The sequence below is a fragment of the Triturus cristatus genome, chromosome 2_1 (assembly GCF_964204655.1).
Source record: "Triturus cristatus chromosome 2_1, aTriCri1.1, whole genome shotgun sequence".
NCBI lineage: Eukaryota > Metazoa > Chordata > Amphibia > Caudata > Salamandridae > Triturus > Triturus cristatus.
Window position 1 is genome coordinate 1136216852 of NC_140581.1, and position 23537 is coordinate 1136240388.

Consider the following 23537-nt stretch of genomic DNA (forward strand, 5'->3'; position numbering starts at 1 on the left):
TCCCTTTCGCCAACTCTTTCCCCTGCGACACAACCAATAGCAACGATAGTGCCTGTTACTATTGTTGCCTCTCCAACTGTGGTTTTTCATCCTCTGACATTAGTGAGTAGTGGAACACCGGAGCATGGATTTGAAGATGGGGATTGGACAAAGTTCAAGGAGCGTATGGGACCGTTAGTGAGGTCTGATGTGGGAGAGGATGAGAAACAGGTAATGGCTAATCAGGCTGCGCAGTGAGCCCGTAATCCTATTTATAGTGTAGAGGATGTTTGGGCGACTATGAGAGATGTTGAGCCTTTTATACAACAGCATGCCCTTAAACATATGTCAGCTACTTTGATTGATCTTTGGCAATAGTATTTTAGAGCGGAGGCGCCTCAATTAGTGAATTGGGGCCAGAACAAGTCTTTGCTAATGTTACGACAATCATAGCTTACAGGGGCAGACTGCATGAGAAGAGCCCCAAGTCGGTATCCCAGTTTCCGATGAGAGAGGTTCATCCTATCTATCACCCCGAGATTCCAGAGTTAAAGGATGGGTGAGGTAATGTGACTCGAACGGCAGTAGTAGCCCGGTTTCAAGAACAATGGGTTCATACCCCATGGAAAAGGAGTGAGGCTTTATCTCTTAAAACTCATCTGCCTGTTCCTAGAAAGAATCCTACCGCTTATTATAAGGAGTTGACTGAGGCTGCTTCTTCAACGGTAATGGCTCTTGATGATATTGAAATGTTTTTTGGTCTTCTTGTTCCGATTGATATTTGGAGGCAAGTCCATACTCAAGATCATGTTCCTGAGCTGGGTGGCACTTGGGATCAAATTAAGGCATGGGACCAGGAAAGAAAGCCAGGTGAGAAGCCTTGGCAAAAGATACTTGCTTTGACTGGCTGCATCATTACATACATGCATTCTCTTATTCCCCCAAGAAAAGTGGACTGGGATAAATTGTCAGCTTGTCGACAGAAGAAAGATGTGAGTGTGTCTGATTTCTTTACTCGATTTGAAGGTATATTTTTGGACTACAGTGGCCAGGATTTGTTTATTGAGGGAGATGTTTGGTTGTTTGTTAATAGATTTGTCTCTAATTTGCTTCCCAAAATTGCGACTCGGTTGCAGGCTTCGGAAAGTACTTGGTCTACTTCTTCTCTCTCTGTTATTTTGAACATGGCACAATATTATGAGCGTAGGGATAATGAGGAAAAGGAGAGGACAGAGAAAAAGTATACAGATTTGAAGGCAAAGGTGTTGTTGCAACAGGTTTTCAGAGGGAATGGTAGAGGATGTGGTGGTCCTGACTGACAGTTTCCAAAGCACTAGTAGGCAGCCAAACGCTACGCCCCTGAGTCTGAATCAGTGTGCGTATTGTAAGGAGGAGGCTTTTGCAGAAAGTAGCAGTCCCGAGATGACAGGGTCCTTGTGGTCGGGGCCGTGAAGCTGGTGGGCTGATAGGAAACAGACTGCTCCACCCTCACAGGGTCGTTTTAGTAATAATTATTTTGTTGACCCTCGAAAAGGACAGTACTACCAAGATGATTATGATATGGATGAAGTGACAGGAATGTCTGACAGCTAGGACAGCCAATATGTAACAGCAGAATTGCAAGGTTTAACCAAGGAGTTTTTGGTAGACACAGGTGCAACAAAAAGTTCTGTTGGTCGAAATATGGTACCTGGGGAGGCTCTGTCTAGCCATAATAATGTGTCGGTTGGTTTCTCTGGTGTAGCGGTTGTAAGCCCCATTTCAAAACCTCTTGCATTGACGATTGGCCCTTTCACTGTGGATTCGCCTTTCTTGCTGACATCTAATTGTAGTGAAAATTTGATGGGTTTGGATTTGTTAAAGAAATTGCATGCCACTATTTATTGTTCTCCGGCAGGTGTTTATATGGCAATGGGACCAGATGTAGCACGTGCTAAGCAGTGTTTGTCCAAAGACGCAACCCTTCCTGTTGAGTTTAAAGATGTGCCACCCACTCTGTGGGTGACAGGCAACACAGATGTGGGATTGTTGCAGATATCACCAGTTTCGATACAGGTTAAGGATGGTGCTATTTTGCCTCGTATCCCTCAGTATAAGATTCCGCAGGCAGGGAAGCAAACTTCATTGCAGCTTATACAGGATTTGATTAGGAAGGGAGTGGTTGAGGAAACAACTGCTAATATTTGCAATAGCCCTATTCTTCCAATTCTTAAAAGGGCGCCTTCAGGTTCTTCTAATGATGATGAAGATGTTTATCATTTTGTGATTGATTCACGCAAAGCTAATAAAATAGCGGTCCCTCAGTTTCCAGTGGTTCTTAACATTACGACTCTTTTGACGATGACTCCTTCTACTGCTAAATTCTGTTCTATCGTTAATTTGAAAAATGCATTCTTTAGTATTCCTATTCATCAGTATAGCAGGTATTTGTTTGGTTTTAACCTAGCTGGTAGGAGCTTTCAGGTTATGTCGTGCTCCTCAGGGCTATACAGAGAGTCCTAGCATTTATAGTCAAGCATTAAACAGCCAATTGGATTCCCTTTCACTTTCCCCAGGTAATGTAATAGTGCAGTATGTTGATGACTTGCTCATCGCTTCTGACACAGAGGAAGGCTGTAGGGACAGTACAGTTAAGTTGTTGTTGCATTTGGAATAGCACGGAGATGAAGTTTCCCTTTTCAAATTTCAGTATTGCCACCAAGAGGTCACCTATTTAGGTCACCTACTGTCGGAGGAGGGACAGGAGACTGACCCCTGAGCATATTCGCACCATTGTCAAAATGTGCATCCCACTGACTCAGAAAGATGTGAGTGCTTTCATAGGTATCACTTCCTATTGCTGGCAGTGGATACCTAGCTACTCGCTGTTAATCAAACTCCTGCTTGCACTAACCACTAAAGATGTGCATGAGCCCCTGATTTGGACGTCTGAATATCAGCAGTCTTTTGAGCAATTGAAAACTGCGCTTTGTTCGGCTCCAGTACTCGGCACCCCTGACTATACTGTGTTGTACGTTCATGAGATGGCCGGTTGCGCGCTTTCTGTTTTAACACAAAAATTTGAAGATAAACAACGGCTTGTGCTTATTTCTCTGCTGTCATTGATATCTGTTGCACGAGCCCTCCCGAGCTGTCAAAGAGCGGTCATGGATGTGGCTGTCTCAATAAGGCAATCGGCTGGACTCGTACTTGATACATATCTCACGATCATGGTACCCCATGCTGTAGATACACTTTTGAATAAAACAAAGACACAGCCATTTACCAGTGCACATCTGACGGGCTATGAATTAACCCTGTTCGCTAAACATATCATGATCAAAAGATGTGCCACCTTGAATCTAGCCACAATACTGCCTCTCCCTTCTGAAAATAATGAAAATGAGAAACATGACTGACGAAGGGACGGGTAGACTTGACTGATGTTACCTTCCCTGACCCTCAAGGGGAACTATATGTCGATGGCTATTGTTTTAAATTACCAGATGGCACTACAACTGCTGCTTTTGCTATCACCACATTGCGTAAAGTCATTGAGACATCACGAGTCCCGTATCAGTCAGCCCAAGCAGCTGAGTTAGCCGCCCTTATCCGAGCTTGTGAATTGAGTGAGGGACTGATTGTCAATATCTATACTGACAGCCAGTGTGCTTCGGGACGTGCACAATTTTGGTTTACTTGGGCTGAGAGAGGGTTTCTTACTTCGCACGGTGCCAAGATACAACATAGGCACCTTATATTGAGGCTTTTGTCTGCTTTGACACTCCCTAAGAAATTGGCAATAGTGAAGTGTAGTGCACATCGGAAAGTCACTGATGATGTAGGTAGGGGAAATGCTTTTGCAGATCAGACAACTAAGTAAATGGCCTGGACTAAAATGAAAAGAATGTTTGTAGCAGGCTAGGTGGCTGCCTGAAGTCACCATGCTTGAAGATACACTTGAGAACGTGAAGATACAAAGTGAGGCCACAACAAAAGAATTAGAAATGTGGCAAGAAAGTACAGCACAATAAACGATGAGGGATGTTGGATTGATAAGTCAGGGAAGCATAGATGGATGTTGCCAGATGCATATGTTCTTCCTGTAGTCACGATGGCTCATGGCCCAGCCCATATCAGTGCTAAGGGTATTTGCAAGTTGTAAGACCCTGTGTGGCAGAATGATAATATTTCGAAAACAGCTGCACACTTAGTGAAGTACTGCATGGTGTGCATGATGCACAATCCTAAGAAGGGTACTCCTACACCACCCGGTAATTTTTCACCACCCACTTTCCCTTTTGAGGTCCTTCAGATAGATTACATAGAATTAGATAGGTTCAATAATTTGAAGTATGTTTTGGTGGTTGTTTGTGCCTTTAGTAAATGGGTTGAGGCTTATCCCACTAAAGACAATAAAGCTGTTACACTGCAAAGGTACTCCTGAAGGAGTTCTTTCCTCATTTCTGCTTGCCCCGTTTGATCTGGAGTGATAACGGAAGTTATTTTAATGCCAAGGTCATTCAGTTAATTTGTGAATGTTTGCACATAAAGCAGAAGTTTCATGCTGCAAACCACCCGCAGTCAGCAGGTACAATGGTTCTCTCAAATTGAAATTGACAAAGATACAAGAGACAACAGGGTTACAGTGGCCAGATGCTTTACCATTAGCTCTTTTGTCAACAAAAACAACAGCACATTCTAGGACAGGATTGTCACTGTACGAAGTCATGTTTGGAGCCCCAGCAAATGTCTTGGGTGTCCCGTGTCCCTGTAGATTCTCTGATATTGAATACCCATTGTTTATTGACTACCTCTGCCAGTTAACTGAAAATTTGTGTTCTATTCACCAACAGGTCCGTGAGTCCCTGTCAGCTACACCCTAGGGTGCCGGACATGACATTCAGCATGGAGACTATGTGTTAACTAGGAACTTTCAGCAGAAGAAGAGTTTGGAGCCGTGCTGGAAGGGACCGGAACAGGTCCTTCTGGCTACATGTACTGATATCAAGGTCGCTGGCCGGAAGAATTGGGTGCATGGCACTCATTGCAAAAGAGTACTCCTACCTTTACCTTATGACCGATGGATTAAAGAGGGAGTAGGGGAGTAGGGGATACTGAGTATGAGATGGTGCCTCCATTTATCCCCTTTAGGTCCAGGCTGACCTGGACCAGAATGGATTAGGAAAATGATGAAGTGCTGAATGCAGCAGTTCCACAGGAGATACGAGCTATCGAGGAACCCCTTTTCATTGATCCTTCTGTGGCTGGAGTTACCAGGTACAATCTGCGTTCCCGGCTAAGGAATAGTGTACAAAAGAAGAAGTCAGATTAGAGAGGCATTGACTGTGTAAGTTAGGGTGTACTTTGCTGTTGTACCAACAGAGTTAGTTTAGGCTGATGTTAGATTTGTGCACTGTTTGACATTGGACAGGCTAGATCAAACGTATTCCTTCGGGGTACCTTATCCTGATTGTGTGGGATTCATCACGACCTTAGGACAGAGCAAGCGCCACCGTCGGTGCTCAAGAGCACCAACCTTTGATGAACAATAGGAGCCTGAAACAGTGAGGCTCAGACGGACACTAGGAACTTGTAAACTTCTTTGCTGATGATTCGCCCCCTTGCTTTATCATTTGCTATGCACCCTTTTGACAGAATGGTTGCTGACGAAGACCAGCCAGTAATTTCTTTTGTTCATATACGTACATCTTGGTCTACCAAACAAAAGGTACTTTGTGCTGTCCTTGTGTTATTGTTGCTGTTGATTTTTGTCGGGGTGTCTTGGGTTTTGGAGTGTGATCCCACTGTACCATCATGTACTACATAAAAGATTGTTTCTCAACTCCGTACAAAAAGGACAATCCCGAGTACTGTATTTCTAGATATACATAAGAAATTCTTTGGTGAAAGCACAGCTTGTTACCCTACTGAATCTGTCACAAGTTTATGGACTGCCTATCCATTTTCACTTGTTAACTATACTTATATTCGGTCCCCTGGTTTTGTGGAAGTGAAAAGAGTATTTGGGTTTGGTTATCCAGGCCCATGGCTGTGTTATCGAAAGCCACAAGGTATAGGTTATCCAGGATGTAACAACAATACTTCTTTTGATAATTTCTATATGGAAAAAACAGAATGTAACGTTGGTGGATTGGCTGTATAAAGAATTGGCAGTCCCCTGAGAGGCTGGTTACTACCCTGTGTGTTGCCGAATTGTTAATTTCGCCGACCTTGTTCTGGATGTCAATTACTCAGGGATAGTTTTGCATAAGGCACATACTCTAGGGTAAACCCAAAGGACCCTAGCACTATCGGGCAGAATTCCAGTTATGCACCTGTAGATTATGACAGGCCTATTTATGCACACCCAGGGTTTTTCTTTTTATCAAATGGGACTTATGCCAATATGCACAATGGTACAGATGATGTGGCTCTTGGGATGGTGCTGCCTCTAGGTGTGCCTTGTAAACATGCGGAGCCTAAGGTCCGATGGATTAGAAGAACTTTAACAAAGGAATTCTGTGAAGGGGTGACAGACCTTGAGGTCAATAATTGTAGTCATGTTATCACCTTTGGGTATATTCTTTCCTCCATTATCACCTTTGGTGGTACCGCTACGGCCAGGGGTGAAAGGGCCAGGGAGTATTTTGGATGTAAGCTAAAGATACTTTCTAATTCCACAGTAGCAGCTCTGCGTGACATCATCAACCAATTGGAAAGTATGCGGATATATTCCGAGCAAACAAGATATGCAGTTGATTTCATTCTAACAAAGAGCGGTGGTGTGTGAGCGGTAGTAGACCAGTGTGTAGTCGGGATCACTAATATGGTAGAGAATATTACCCTGCACATTTTAGATATCTTGAAAAATGTCAAGGTAATGGAGAGTGGAAATTGGAGTTGGTCCCTCTGGTGGATGCGGTTGGATCCTTGAGAGGTAGATCTATTTTATTGTGAGTCTGGTTGCTTGCTGTGTTCTAAAACAGTGTCTGCCCTTATGTTGTTCTTACTGTACCACCCTTCTCACCCCTAAGAGAGTATTGATTCATGACACCAATGCAACAATTATGATTCAAAAGGACGTAAGCGATCTTATGCAGATCGACGAGGGTATCTTTAAGACTTCTTCCCTCCTTACTGTTTCTCTCCCTGAAGCTGAAGACATGGAATGTTCCTAAAACCGAATTACTTTGTTTTATTGCATAAATATGTTTTTTTTCCTTTTTGATATTCTGATATGTTGCTTAGCTCATGCTAAAAGAAGGGTCTGTTAGAATAAAAATTATGCTTTCGTATTGTTTCATGTAAGTTAGCATTCGCGGCACCATCTTGTGTACCGGCACCATTTTGTATTATGATCAAAACTAATTCTCAGCCATTTCTCGGAAATGGCCTTTTCTAAGTTATGTTTCTGTGGAATTGAATTTTTGTTACACTAATGAATGCACTGTTCTTATTAGCGCATACCTTTCCTTGACTGTAAGCCTTCTCCTACTTGTCTAGTGGCAGGCACAGGCAGAATGGCCTTGAATTATAGATAATGTGTGCTTCAGAACTGAAACTTACTCCTTTGTAATTTAATGTCCAGCTGCATCTCTCTGGAAAATTCCATGGTGGGCGTGTTTTCATTGATTCTGAAATGTACATAATGCATTGTGATGCTTGTTGAACTTAGACTCTCTCTGCAGCACTCTTAGCGACGGGGCAGACAGGGCTCCGCTCTGAGCGAACTTGAATAAACTGTTATTGGTTTGTATTCTCTACTGTCTGACCAACTCTTAATTTTGTAGAAGGCAGAGAAGTGGTCGTAAGTGACCCAAATCGGGCCACTTCCTTCATACACCCTGCCATGTAGGCTATTTTGAGCCTACCTTCGGGGTCGCAAATGTTTTAAAAAGAAGGTCTGAGCTGGCAAAAGGGTTATTTTGTCAGGTCACATTTGCAGTATTAAAACTGCACCACAGGCTTAAGTGACAGGCCTGAGAAATGTTTGAAAGGGCTATTTAAGTGGGTGATACAATGAGTGCTGCAGGTCCACCAGTAGCTTTTAATTTACAGGCCCTGGGTACATGTAGTACCATATACTAAAGACAAGTAAGCAAATTAAATCTGCCAATCAGGTGTAAGCTGATTGTACCATGATTTAAGGAGTGAGCACAAATACTTTAGCACTGGATAGCAGCAGTAAAGTGCACAGAGTCCTAATGCCCGCAAAAACGAAATTCATAAAACAGAGGGGTAAAGGCAAAATGTTTGGGGGAAAACCACCATACCAAGGAGGACAGTTCTAACACCCAGGGTGGCAGGGCATAGAATGGATTGTCAGAAGTAATCATATGGCATTATATGCGAATGCCAATAATACATCACTTCTTGTATGAGTTAATGTTTTGAAGAATTTTCAGAAATCTCAAGGCTACATACTAATGATTAGAATACGCACATACTGCTTTTTCAGGCATATTTGTGGCTCAGAAAATATAAACTGGAATAAATACAAATAATCATGATAATCATGATCTTACCCATTTAAAGTACAGCACTCACTTCAGTCAAATCTTTATAAGACACTACTTTGGAATATGTTAAACCTATCATTAGTACATAGTGTGAAATACCATCATGATGCAATCCGTAATTTATAATATCTTGCATAGTCCCGCAATGATTCTTTGCGACAACATGATGTTAATAAACAATACAGTAAATACATTTTTTAAAGCAATAAATCACTAGGAAATGCTAAATGCATGCAACAGTTACCAAAAATGTGGAAGGGAGATGCTACAGGTACCTTTCCAATACTTTCGGTTATATTGGAAAGTGTTCCAGAAAGCAAACATAAATAATATTTTGACCATCAACTAGCAACATTTCATGGATTGAAACTGTAGTTGGACCAATCTAAATGAGTGTGTGTTATGCCATTGTCTAAACATTGTAATGGTATTTGGCACAAAATACTGAATTCTGAGATTTCATTGGGTATACCATTTTAATCATCTCCAAAACATCTGGTGTACTTTTTTTGCTGCATGCAATTTAACTGACTTAAATCATCAACTTATATTTTGAAGAATATCAGACCGCCAATTGCACTATATTAATTAAAACGTTGAATGAGATTTCCTTCAAACAAGCAATTTAAATCATGGCTGGATGGGAAAATATCTATCAATTCGAATTATGGCCCTCTGATTGGATTTTGAATTATTTACAGTTTGTATGTGTATTTGACTCCTCCATCCCCCAACAAAATATTCAGAAACCTATTAATACCATCCAAAAATGACAAAAAGAAAAAGGCAATTAGAAACTGGAAACAAAATCCTGGATGGTGTTCAGAGCTCTATATTGCCATTGGAAATAACTGTTGGACCTGGATCTCTTGATAAAATCACCCCCAGCTATTTGCCTTCTGTTGCTGAACTCATTTTTGTTGGCTTTACTGCACTTTTCCCCCATTAACCAGTTGTACAGTGCTTGTGTTCTCACCCTAAAACATAGTACATTTAGCATTTACCTAATTGGTACTTTTAATTTACATTTAGGTCCTAGCAATTGGTGCTACATCCACCCAGGGCCTGTAAATTAAATGCTACTACTGAGCCGCAAAAAGAACTATTGATGGGCAGAATGCAGAACAATGTCATACATTCACCCCAGTACAGAGATCTGGGCCTAAATCCATCGTTTTTTTGCTCACCATGCCATTCCAGTTTGGACCCAGCCATATGCAAATCAGTCTTGACCCTGTGACCAATGGGAACAGTCCAGCCCGAACTGCAAGGCCAGGTCCTCCCTGGACTGGAAACAAGCATCCTAGGACCGGTTTCGGGGTTTCTCCCCTCTTCAGCCAGGATGGCTTGATTCCAGTGGCATGGAGAGCACGCGACTCACGTCTGGGCATACCCGTCCCACTTGGGGTGACAAATGAAAAAAGAACTATTGATGGACAGAATGCAGAACAATGTCATACATTCACCCCAGTACAGAGATCTGGGCCTAAATCCATCGTTTTTTTGCTCACCATGCCATTCCAGTTTGGACCCAGCCTTATGCAACTCAGTCTTGACCCTGTGCCCAATGGGAACAGTCCAGCCCGAACTGCAAGGCCAGGTCCTCCCTGGACTGGAAACCATCATCCTAGGACCGGTTTCGGGGTTTCACCCCTCTTCAGCCAGGATAACTTGATTCCAGTGACATGAAGAGCACGGGACTCACGTCTGAGCATACCCGTCCCACTCGGGGTGACAAATGCAAAAAGAACTATTGATGGACAGAATGCAGAACAATGTCATCCATTCACCCCAGTACAGAGATCTGGGCCTAAATCCATTGTTTTTTTGCTCACCATGCCATTCCAGTTTGTACCCAACCCCACTTACATTTCAAAGGGCTTTGCACAAAGCACACACAAAGGAACCTGTCACTAGGTCTGTCCTGTCTTTTGTCACTCCAGAGAGTTTGGAGCCTTGACCATGGAAATTGGAAGAATTTTCTGGAACGAGTTTTGGGGTTAGGTCACAGAATCCCAAACACAAAGCCTGGCACCAAGTATAAACATTGAACCTCCAGAGCAACTTATCAGAACACTTTTGGAGCTATAGAAGATTCAGAAGAAGGACTCATCTGCTGCCAGAGGAATTGCTCTGCTGAGTAAAGGACTGATTTTCTATCTGAAGAAGGAAGACTGAACCTGCTTGCCTTGATCCCAGACTTTCCATAGTGACTTTCAGGTTCAGTTGGCTAACATCCTGTGTGAGCTACAGGGACTCAACAGGTTTCCAGAGCCTGCTCTGCAACTGCCCAGCTGACCAGCTGCAATTGGGCCTGCCTGGACCAACCTGAGCCCTGTCGTAGGCCTCTTCTGTAGTGAGGTATGATCCAAAGAGATGCCCCCCCTTGTCCTGGACCCTTGGCTGGCATCAGTGGAAGCTCCTACAATAAGAAAAGGCAAACAGCCTGAAGTGTGGGCACCTTATGATGCAAGCCAGCCTGTTAGACTTGGTACTCTTCAGGTAGTGTTTCCCTAAACATTTTGCTTTTTCCTCCTGAGTTTTGCTGATTCTCTTGTAGTGGCCACAAGGCACTTTCTCACTGTAAATAGAGTGTGAACGTACACACACCCTTCCTACACACATTAGCAAGTGCTGTTCAATTGATGTTTTTAAACATGTCGCAAGTCTGCCATTGCCGAACTATGTGTGCGCACTTGCCCCTATGGTATTTTTAAACATGTGCCCAGCCTTCCATTGCAAGTTTGGGTGTGCACAATTGCACTAATGCTTAGGTTGGCCTTTCTAAGCCCTTGCCAATCATGAGGGGGCTTTCACTACCAATAGAGAACCCCTAGGGTAAGTCCTGAGGGGTAACGCGCGTGGAAGATGAAAGGCAGGGCATGTATACATGTGTGTACCCTGTCCAGGAATAGAAGAATACCCATGTGGGTTTTCACTACCTATGGGGTTTGCTTTTCCCGTAGGCTAACATGGGGGAATGGTTTAAATTACTTCAGGTTGCAATAGTGGGTTGCAGTGGAGCAGCCTCTTAATGTTTCCTGTCATTTGATTTACAATGGCAAATCCTCTCCTGTGGTAAAGGTGGATTTGTCATTAGTACATGAGAAATGCCACTTTAGAAAGTGGACATTTCTCTGCTCTAGAACTCTTTGTGTACCTTGTAGTTTGACTCCATCCCACACTAGAGGCTGGGGGAGCACATCTGTGCATTCCCCAGCGACAGCTATAAACATTTGGCATGCAACTGGTACAACAGATCACTGCCATTTCAGGACCTGGCTGGATAGATTGGAAGGAGAGGTTTTGACTCTTGGCCTCTGGGAGCCAGATCATGGCCCCACTAAAGATTAAGATCTACATTTCACGGCCTCATGGCAGACAGGACTTACATTTAGGGGAGACATCTCTGGTTCAATGGGAAACCCTCTGAAACACTCAACTTCAAAGGTACACTACAGTATAACTACTGGTGCCATACTTCAGCAGGGTAGAGATACTTTTGTGGGGACGTGGGACTGGAGAACATCAAACTGCGTGGTGCACACTGCCAGAGGAATCTGTTGTGCATAAGGAGGAATACTGCCATTGGAATAGACCATGCACTCTTCCTGAATAGTGGCTGGCTTGGTCTGACTATCTGCTGCTGTGTGGCACCCTGAAGTGTGCTCTACATTGGCTTGTTGGCTTGCACCCTGTTCTCCTGTGGAAGTCTCAGGGACATCAAAGACCTCCCACGAGGGACCCACACGTCTACTTGTGACACCTGGAGAGCAGTGCCCTCTGAAGTGCCCACATCATCTGCTTGATCCCAACTGGTAATGCGGAGTGATCAAGGAGCTAGAAATTGTGCCTGGGCATTAGATTGCCTTGTGCAGAGTCCCACAATTATTGCTTGCACCTAAGGAGTGTGGCCCCTGCATCATGGAAACCTGAACTCACAGAAGCATCTTGTTAGTGGTGAGAAGATTCACTGGTTGCAGAATCCAGCATGGCCCGCTTCATCAATCGTGACGCATCTCTCTCGTGCAAACACAAGGAGATGATAGATGGGGCGCTGAAACTTTTTAGACACTCACCCCCAGTCACAGAACTTGGTTGAATCCATCATCGTTCTTTAGCTCACTTCGCCACCTCAGTTCAGACCCAGGTATATGCAAATCAGTCTTGACCCTGTACCTCATGGGAACATTCCAGCCCACACTGCCAAGCCTGGTCTTCCCTGAACTGTAAACAAGCATCCTGGGACCGGTTTCGGGATAACACACCTCATCAGCCAGGCTAGGTTGAATCCAGTGGCAAAGTGAGCAAGGGACCCATGTCTGGGCATACCTGCAAACTTAGGGCAAACAAAGCAAAGACATGAAGATGATGGAAGCGCTGAACCTTTTCAGACACTCACCCCCAGTCACAGATCTGGGTTGAATCCATCATTGTTCTTTAGCTCACTCCACCACCTCAGTTCAGGCCCAGCTATATGCAAATCCGTCTTGACCCTGTGCCTCATGGGAACAGTCCAGCCCAAACTGCCATGCCAGGTCTTCCCTGAACCAGAAACAAGCATTCTGGGACTGGTTTCAGGGTAACACCCCTCATCTGCCAGGCTGCTTGAATCCAGTGGCAAATTGAGCAAGTGCAAAGGGTACTGGGTTGAATGTTTGGCATTGTGCAGCATTCTGTCAATTAATTTTGCATTTGTAACCCTGAGTGGGACGGGTATGCCCAGACATGGGTCCTGTGCTCTCCATGCCACTAGAGTCAAGCTAGACTGGCTGATGAGGGGTGATGCCCTGAAACTGGTCCCAGGATGCTTGTTTCTAGTCCAAGGAGGACCTGGCCTGGCAGTTTGGGCTGGACTGTTCCCAAGGGGAACAGGGTCAAGACTGATTTGCATATGGCTGAGTTTAAACTGGAATGGCATGGGGAGCAAAAAACAATGGATTTAGGCCCAGATCTCTACTGGAGTGAATGTTTGACATTATGCAGCATTCTGTCCATCAATTGTTCTTTTTGCATTTGTCACCCCTAGTGGGACGGGTATGCCCAGACGTGGGTCCCGTCCTCTCCATGCTACTGGGGTCAAGCTAGCCTGACTGATGAGGGGTGATGCCCGAAACCAGTCCCAGGATGCTTGTTTCTAGTCCAAGGAGGACCTGGCCTGGCAGTTCAGGCTGGAGTGTTCCCAAGGGGAACAGGGTCAAGACTGATTTGCATATGGCTGAGTTTAAACTGGAATGGCATGGGGAGCAAAAAACAATGGATTTAGGCCCAGATCTCTACTGGAGTGAATGTTTGACATTATGCAGCATTCTGTCCATCAATTGTTATTTTTGCATTTGTCATCCCTAGTGGGACGGGTATGCCCAGACGTGGGTCCTGTGCTCTCCATGCTACTGGGGTCAAGCTAGCCTGACTGATGAGGGGTGATGCCCGAAACCGGTCCCAGGATGCTTGTTTCTAGTCCAAGGAGGACCTGGCCTGGCAGTTCAGGCTGGAGTGTTCCCAAGGGGAACAGGGTCAAGACTGATTTGCATATGGCTGGGTCTGAGCTGGAATGGCCTGGGGAGCAAAAAAACAGTAGATTTAGGCCCAGATCTTTGTACTGGGGTGAATGTTTGAAATTGTACAGCATTCTGTCCATCAAATGATCTTTTTGCATCTTTCTCGTGTGACACGCCGACTGCATTCTCATTGCATGTGGTGTCCAATTCACAGGTTGGGAACTTCAGAGGTGAGCGCCTTACTCTACTTCAAGTGGCACTTGGTGCTTGGTGCGACAATTATCAACGCACACCAGGAGTTTTGCCTCATCTCCTGGGATGTACTGAGTTTGTGACACTGTACTGTGTGAGACCAGAATTGTCTGGTGTGACTCAGAGCAACACACACCAGACATTGTGCATCATTTCCAGGGAGTTACTGAGTTTGCGACTCTTCGTTATGTGAGACCGGAATTGTCTGGTGCAACTCGTATCACCACGCACCAGACATTGTGCCCGGATTGCCCGGGTGCTACTCTGATTGACGTGTACCTGATGCGGTGCCTCTTTCTTCTGAGGGGCTCCCCTGTTTCATTCTCCATTCATTTATTGTTCCTTTTGGGCCCTCAGTGCGGCGGATCAATTACCTTCTCCTCACCCGGCCAGCCGATGAAATTGTGTTGCCAGGTAGTATTGCCTGGATCAGGCCTGGGTAGGGAGAGTGATTGTCTGGACTGAAGGGACACTTCCAAGAGCTTAAATGGGTCAAGAGACTTTGCAACCCCCTCATGCTTTGGAGAGTGGGATGGTGCCGGAAGGCATATTGTGGAACCCTTGTGAGTGACCGACTATCGCCCTCAGCCCGCTTGTGCTCCACATCCTGTAGGTGAACTTCCTGAGTGGTGGCCAAACCCCCATTTGACGACTGTCTCTTAATTAGTCCTGCTACCTACCACCATCTTCTTCCCCAGGACCCTGAATAAGTGTGACTTCAGCCATGATTGGCCTAGTATCAGGGAAGGGCAGGTTATCTTCAACCTGTGGGTATAGGGTGAATGTAATCTAGGCTGTAATCAGGATTAGGCCCAGTTCTAGTCTTAAGATTTTGCAAAGGTGGTTTTTGTAAATTAAATCTCTTCCTTATACCACCAATAAACTCGGTTTCTGCTCTCCTGGTGGTATCCGGAGGCCAGTACCAATTGGAATCCACTTGTCATTAGCCACTGTCGCAGTAGTGCAAGTGACATTCCCTCCATACAGTTGTGGCTCGCAGAGGGAGTGCAGCGGGGGCGGGGGAGGGGCAGAGTGGGGATTAGTGGAGTTGGACATATGATGTCAGGTATTTATTTATTTATTTACGTTCACCTTTGCCGTCGTATGTGCAACTCCACTACCTCCCCACCCTGCCCCGAGTCCCGCCTCACCCCACCGCCTCGCAGCAGTCCCTCTGCGAGCCGCCACTGCCTCCATATTTTGTTGCAAAGCTTTTTATGGCTCCAGATATTCCATGTGGGATTTCCAGTTTAATTTATTGTTGAATCTCATCCACGCTATGAGCAAGTGGACACCTGCTCAATTTCATACAGGCCAATAAACCAGGTATATCATTTTGCATCTGAAAGACGTGACTTTTGTTTTACTGATTTTAATCTGTAGGTCATTATCCATGTTGTAGGTATATCAACTGATCAGCTGTATTTGGAGACCAAGCTGTGTAGTTGATAACATGAGTTGGGATACACCAGGAATTCTATTTTGGTGTTTGCTAGTATGGGGGAATCACCCCTCTCTTGCTGCAGTGCTTTTGCAAGATCTGAAATATATCTAGATTAAACTGCAGCGGGCTAGGTTGCAGCCTTGTTTTAGTCCGTTATAAGTATGGATTTCTGGTGACATTCCTCTACCATGGCAGAGTTTCACTCTCATCCTTGTGTCACTAAAGATCAATTATAAGCTGTAGCAGACTGTTCTCAGTCCCTCATGAATCCAGTTTAGCCCAAATTTGGCTCTATTTACTCTGGCGAAAATGGATGAGAAGTTGATGAAACATACAAACAGGTTTTTACCTTTAACTCTGTCAGCTCTCTGGGCTAAAATGGTGAGTGCCATAAAGTTATCACTGGTGGAGTGCTTTCTTCGGAAGCTGGATTGGTGGAATGTTAGTCTCCTGGTTGCATCTGCCCATTTTTGAAGGAAGTTTAATAAATGCTTAGCAAAGATTTTCCCTTTTGCAATGATCAGAACAACCAGCCTGAGCTCTATGGTGGATTTCTAGGGCCTCACTTATAGATTGGTTGAATGTTAGGGCCCTTCCAGGATGGTGGAAAATGCTCCGTATGCTGCACTGAATTGATTACTGCACTTTCCCGTATTTGTCTATTTTCCTGCAGTGCCCTCAATTTCGAGATTCCTTAGACTAATGAACCATCTTCGTAGTTTGGACTTGAACCTAGATGATTTTAGTTTTACTTGCTTATTATGAGAGACTGTTGTAGACACTTAAGCATTATAGTGGAACAAGGACGATTGAGTCTAAAGACATGGGACAATTTGTTTACAGATTTGTGCATGGATTGAAACCTGAGATCAGTTCAATGACTCAAAAGCACTTGATTTGTTGACAGAGTAGGCCTATTGACGAGATATTGCGATATGCAAAACTTTGCAGCGATGAATTCGAAATGAGACATAAGTAATTGAAGGAGAAGTCAATGGTAGCGCAGATGAAAGCAGCACAGCAAGGTTAAATCCAACAGTTTGTTGGGAATGCTGATCCCATGCAGGAAGTGTATCAATAGGAAGTTCCTGGGATGCAAGGTGGAAATGGGTTTCAACCTCAAGGTACAGGTCGTGGTGTTCCTATTGATCTGAGTACAGGGACTGATGTGTCGACTTTAAAGAAGTCAAATCTGTGTCACATTTTTAGCACATTAGGGAATTCGGAGCGGGAATGTTGAGTTAATGCTGGTAACATAGCAAATGGGAATCAGGTTCAGAATGGTGGATTTGTGCAATCTCAAGGAAATAATATCATTCAGGCACAGCAAGTACAGCGACAGAGACTACCAAATTACAATGTAAGCTAAGCTCAGGAAAGCATGTACCACAAGACACGATGCCACAACAAAATGTAAATGTTCAGAGATATCATTCGAATCAAGTTCCCAATGTAAATACTAATCACTTTTGAATCAAGGTACATCTCAGCAGTATTCTGCAGGATTTCAGCTCAGATCTGTTGCAATGATCGAGCCTGAGAGGGGAAGAGTGTTGCATTCTTGGCGCAACCTTAGAGGTAGACCAGATGGACCCATTAGTGGATGGTGAGGTGAATGGTTTTCCCATTTCATTCTTGATAGACACTGGTACTACACACTCTACTGTGAGAACAGCAGAGGTCCCCATCCTGCCCTCTCGGGCAAAAGAATCCTAGTTGTAGGAGTTGTAAACAAATTACTAGACCAATTTCAGAAGCATACCCATTAAAATAGGATCCTTTGAGGAGAATTAATGATTTGTGGTGTGTGATTCGAGTCTGTAAATTTACTTGGACAAGACCTGGTGTGCACTCTAAACTGTTTTTGTTTTACAGTATCACAAATGGCATAGAATTCCAAATTCATGATAAGGACATTGTCCTTCTTAATCAAAGGAAAGGGATCAGAATTTACCCCATGTTGACAAAAGATGATTTGCCCTCAGAACTTAGAGACACAGTGTTACCTGAAGTCTGGGACTTTTCAGGGAAAGATGTAGGTCTCAAAAAGTGTGTTGAACCAGTCTGCATAACAGTGAAATCTAATACTGAGTACCCAAGAATCCCACAATACAATCTGACCCCTGAAACCGTTGCTGGGATTAATCTTGTGATTGACTCAATGATTGAGCAAGGCATTCTGAATGAGATTATGGGGACTCCATGTAACTCACCCATCATGGGTTTACAGAAACCCAATGGAAAATATTGTATTGTCCAAGACCTGCGAAAGGTCAACTCCATTGTTGCCCCTTGTTGTCTTGTGATACTGAATTCAACTGTAATTTTATTCAGATTCCATGTGAGGCCGAGTGGTTCTCTGCCATTGATTTGTCTCAAGCTTTCTTCTCCATACTGTTGCATGTTAATATTTCCTCTTCGTCTTTTGGTTCAGAAGCCATGTTTTGACATGGTGCCGAGTCCCACAAGGGTATACGGAGAGTCTGTCAATCTTTAACCAGATACTTAAGAATCTGGAGACCTGGGTAATGTCCTATCACTCAGTTTTGGCCCAATACATTGATGGCCTATTGGTGGCATCAAATACTCAAGAGGTGTGCAAACAAGACACAGTTGCTCTGTTGAATCACTTAGCTGAGAATGGACATGAAGTGTCAATACTGTCAGAAAGAAGTCCTGTACTTAGGACATCATATCAAGAAAGGAGTGAGGAAAGTGGTACAAGAGAGAACATCTGCAATTCTGAAAATTAACCCACTGACTACCCAGGATGTTCTTGGGAATGGTGGGCTGCTGTCAACAGTGGATTCCTAACTTTTCCCTACTGTCCAAGCCACTACAGACGCTGCACAGCTCAAATGGCTGAAGTGATGGATAGCCAGAAGGCTAGAACCAGGGCAAGAGATGAAAGATTCTATACCTGATCTTACCCAAGTGACCAGAGTGTTGTTGAGAGTGAGATGCACCCACATGAATGACACCACCAAATATCAGGTGCTGCAATGCAGCTGGATTAGATGTTTGCAAAAGACATGGGTGTGAAGCACGTACTTGTCTGATATACAACTTAATATATTAAGAAATTACACCATGGAGGTGACTGGCGCAGTTTCCAGGACTGGATAGCATTAGGGATCTCAAAGGTGGGGGATGTTTACCAGAAAGGAGCCCTCCTTCCATTCGAGGACTTTAGACTGGACTTTGAACTACCTCATGCTCATTTCTGACTATATGGGGCAGTAACAACTGCAATACACAGTCACTGTGGAGCCAGCATAGCCAAACCACCCCAACATAAGAGCTGACAATACATAGCAATGGCCTTGGGCACCTACAAGGAGATCACCTGCTTATACAGGGCAATTCAGGTAGATATGCAGACACCCCTTGCCACTCTATGGACCCATTGGCAAAAAGATCTAGAAATGCCTGCACCTGAAGGCGACTCTGCTACTATACTGGAGGGGATCCCCAAAGTGTCAATAAATGCCTGGTTTAAGTTAATTAACTTCAATATCTTGCATAGGGCACACCTCACTCCCAGTAGACTAGATAGACACTTCCATACGACAGGAGTGGCATGCCCAAGATGTGTAGAGAGGGAGTAGAGTTTCTTCACATGATATGGATCTACCCACAACTCCCGAATTACTGGGTGAGAATTACGGACACAATTACCAACATCATCTCGAAATAAGTACCCTGCACACCGGGGCACTGTTTGCTCAGTTGGTCCCCTCACACTGCTAAGACCAAGGCCACAAGCAAGTTTTAAGACCTAGCCTTTATCATAGCCAAGAGGAAAATCACCAGGAATTGGAAGACAGCAAGAGGACCAAGGATGGAAGCATGGTATAGAGCGCTTAGAAAATGGGAAGGGCTTGAGGATGAGGTACTGCATCGAGAAGCCAGAAAGGGGCATGATACCATGGGTATGACTAGGGAGTGGGAAACATTATTTGACAGCATGGAAGATTTTGATCCCTCATTCCCAGTGACATTGGAAAACACCCCCTAAATGAACAGGATGAGATGGCCTAGGGATCTTCTTCTCACAGTTAACCCCTAGATGGCTGATTGTGCATACTTTTATTTTTTCTCAATCAAGCTTTAAATGCAGGAAAGTGAGAATCTCAAAGAGACACAGTTATTTCAAATGTGAAAACATGGATGCGACTGGGGGTGGTGGAAGAGTAGTACAAGGGGGGATGATCCAAAGGTGAAATTCACTCAACCTGCTCGACACATCATAAATGTAAAACCAACATTGTTTATATTATGCATATGAGTAACAACATGCCTGTTCTGCAAAAATCAATAAAATCTGTTTTTTTAAAAACGCTGACACAGAGATGTGCCTCATGCGGTACCATGGAATGACAGCTGCATGCGTGCCTTCTCAGAGTTAAAAGAATGCCTCTGTTGTGCCCCATACTGGGAATTACTGATTATAATAAACGTTTTGCTTTGTTTTGCAGTGAGAGGGAGGGCTGCCCTTTATCAGTGTTAACTCAGATGCACAGGATTGCTCGCAGACCCGTTGCCTATTTTTCAGCCACACTTGATCCCCTAGCACTGCTTTGCCTGGCTGTCTCAAAGCTGTTGCATCAACAGGTGTCAGTATTGAACAGGTGTCAGTATTGAACAGTGCAGGAGCGTTGCTATGGATCATCCTTTGACAGTCTTCATTCCCCATTGTATGAAAGTATTGTTAACCCACATCAGAATCCATCACCTTACTAACAATCTTACTAACAATCTTCTCACTAAGTATGAACAAGTCATACTTGGAGTGGACAACGTCACGTTGAGGAGATGTACTGTGTAACTCTGCTACTTTGTTGCCTGTACCTGGAAATGATGTTAATGAGGTTGAAGTTGCGCATGACTGTCTGACCTATGCACCAAGCCAAGACCTGACATACAAGATGTGCCACTATCGGAATCAGATGACATGATGTTTGTTGATGGCTCCTGCTTTTCCTGAATTTTGAGATTCCTTAGACTAACGAACCATCTTCTTAGTTTGGACCTGAACCTAAATGATTTACTCATGTAGAGGAGAGGACTGAATACTCTTCTCTGAGCAGCAGATATTAATGCTGATCTTTGTACTGATGTAACTTAACTTCTTGTTTGCTTAATACTGGTACACCTGAACTTCTTTAGGAGATTGGGTTTCCAAGTTGCTACTCTGTATCATTATAGGGTGGTGCTGAGATTTGTGTACCTTAACCTGATTGCTAATTTGCAATAAATCTTCTTAACTACAGCTACTGATTCCTGGTCTTTAGTGTGTAGCCGAATGGGTTACATTGTTAATTGAAATAGGTTGATGTAATGTTAACTCTCCTCACCTCTCAGTCAGTTAAAAAGGTCCACCGGAGGATGAATGATAAGGAGGTACTCCCAAAACGCAGCATCAGTGGAAAAAAGAAAAGCAGGGGTTTGGTGTTACAAATCCCATAAAAACAGTTTTAAAATGTTAATCACAGCAAGGAGCAGGACTGCAGAAGCCAATCAAATCTCCACATCCAGGTCATGGGCCGCCCCTCCCACCCGATCAATGAGGTTCACTGTTATCCCTGGTCCCCTATTTCCTCTCTCTTGTGCTTTTCTTTCCTTTCGCGTCCAGCTAGATTCTACTCCCTTCCCTTATCTGACTTAGTCCTTCCTTTCTTCCCTCATCTGCCCTACCAAACTCTTCTTTTTTGTCTTAGTTCACTCTCTCATTTATATTGCGCCTTGCTCCTCCAAGGGACTGGAAATTGGAAAACAGCATGGCATTGGAAATCACCTTAGTTAGGACCAGGAGAATTTTGTGGCTTGGGTACAGTGAGGGTGTAATGATTTCTTACCACAATTAGGCCCTCATTAATTACTAACCCTGGGCGTAGTTCGCGAAGTAGCGCTACGCGTAGCTACACTAAGTGCACTTCGCACTATGCAAGCTACGCGTAGCACTTTGCAAACTGCGTAGTACCCTGTTCGCACTGTGCAAGATGCCGTTTTCAATGATTGCACAGTGTGGACAAGCATCCGGCACTGTGCAGTCATTGAAAGCGGCATCTTGCACAGTGCGAGCTGTAGTTTTCTGCTGCTCGAGTAGATTTTTACTCGAGTGGCAGCTTTCTCAACGCGGACTGGTAGTTTCTCATCCTGAGCGGTCGCGAGCATACGCGACCACTCGCAATGAGAAACCTGACCTCCCTGCGTTGAGCATCTCGCCGGGAGGTTTATTTTCCACGCTTGCGATCGGCAACTTGATGTTGCTGATCGCGAACGAGGAAAAAGTCTCGCTGGGATGTCATTTTGCTTGTTCGTGGCCGCCAACTTGACGTTGAGGACCGCGAGCAAGCAAAAAATGACCGCTGCACTACGCTACGCTACGTGTGTTTGCACTATGCTACGTGCAATTCGCGTAGTGCGAAGTAGCGCAAACTTCGCAAACTACGCGAGCGTAGCGTAGTGCTTTTCCCCGGCTTATTAATTACTCATAATGTGACAGGGAAAGAAAAAATTAAATTCTATGACACCTTCTAGAAATATGGCCCCTTAACCCCACTGAGCTATTTTATCTGAAATACTGTAAGCATAAATGCCTTCCTAAGCTTGCAGTCATTTCTGAATTCGGCATCTATTGTTTTTTTCGGATTGTAATTAAATTAAATGATTATCCCCAGTCACCTCTTATAACATAATTTCACATTTTGACTCTAGTTTGCTCCTCAACATAGCCTTAGGCTTACATAAATAATTTAAAACAGAAGCGCTAAAGAAATATCTTAAAACATGGCACCCTTTGGACAAACTAGGACTTGCCTTTTCCCCAGCTGTAGACATCCTTGTATATTTTAATGATCTTGAAATCAGAAAATATACACAGCTGTGCTACAGTGTTTTAGAAGCACAACTATTTTATAATTGGAAGGCAGCTCCAAGAAGAATTTACGAAATAAAGTCGAGGGAAGTAAACAAACAAAAATAAAAGTTTCATGAAAACGGCACCTGAGCCCAATGCCATCGGCAGAAGCTATGGACTGCAGAGCACTTTCTCAATCTCTGCTCCTTTTCAAGTTTCAAATCACGGATCGCAGCGCCTAACATTCATCAATATTTTTGACTGTATGCATTTGTCCCGCAAACACCACTTGTATTTCGAGACCATTTCGTGTTCAATCTAGAGGAAATCCATTCCGCGGCAGGAAACATGCTATGTGCAGCCACGCTCCACTACATCACAATTCTTTAAACTAGATTGTTTTGTGTTTTCCTTTCTCATAGACTGGAAGATTGAGGACTATTCAAACCGAAGCAGAATGGCTGTGTGGGCGCTTGTCACGGTGCTGGAGGCAGCTTCACAGATTTTCATTAAAAACGAATAATTATGCAATTATTCAGACTTACTGCATTGAGATTTACTTCCATAGGTGACATTCTAAAGACTGTGCATGAACTATGCGTGTGTGGCACTGCTCACAATAAAAGGCGTGAAATGCAGGGCTCTGAAGAGATGGCAAGAGCTTGGAATGCCTTGAAAAGGTGATAGGAAACAAATCTTTATTTCTCAAGCCCTGAGACCTCCCCTCAGTATCATTAATATCTCCATTCATAGCTGTTGAAGTCCCATCCTTATTCAAGAATGCCAAGATCTTGCCCCTAAAACAGGGCAACATCCATTACAACGTAGCCATTACAACAAACTACCTTTACAACGCAACTGTTACAATGCAACTGCCTTTACATCGCATGCCATTACAATGCATGTCATTACAACGCATGTCACTACAATGCATGCCATTACAACGCATACCATTACAACGGATTATAAGGAAAGTAATGGAGATTTTGTTTAGTATG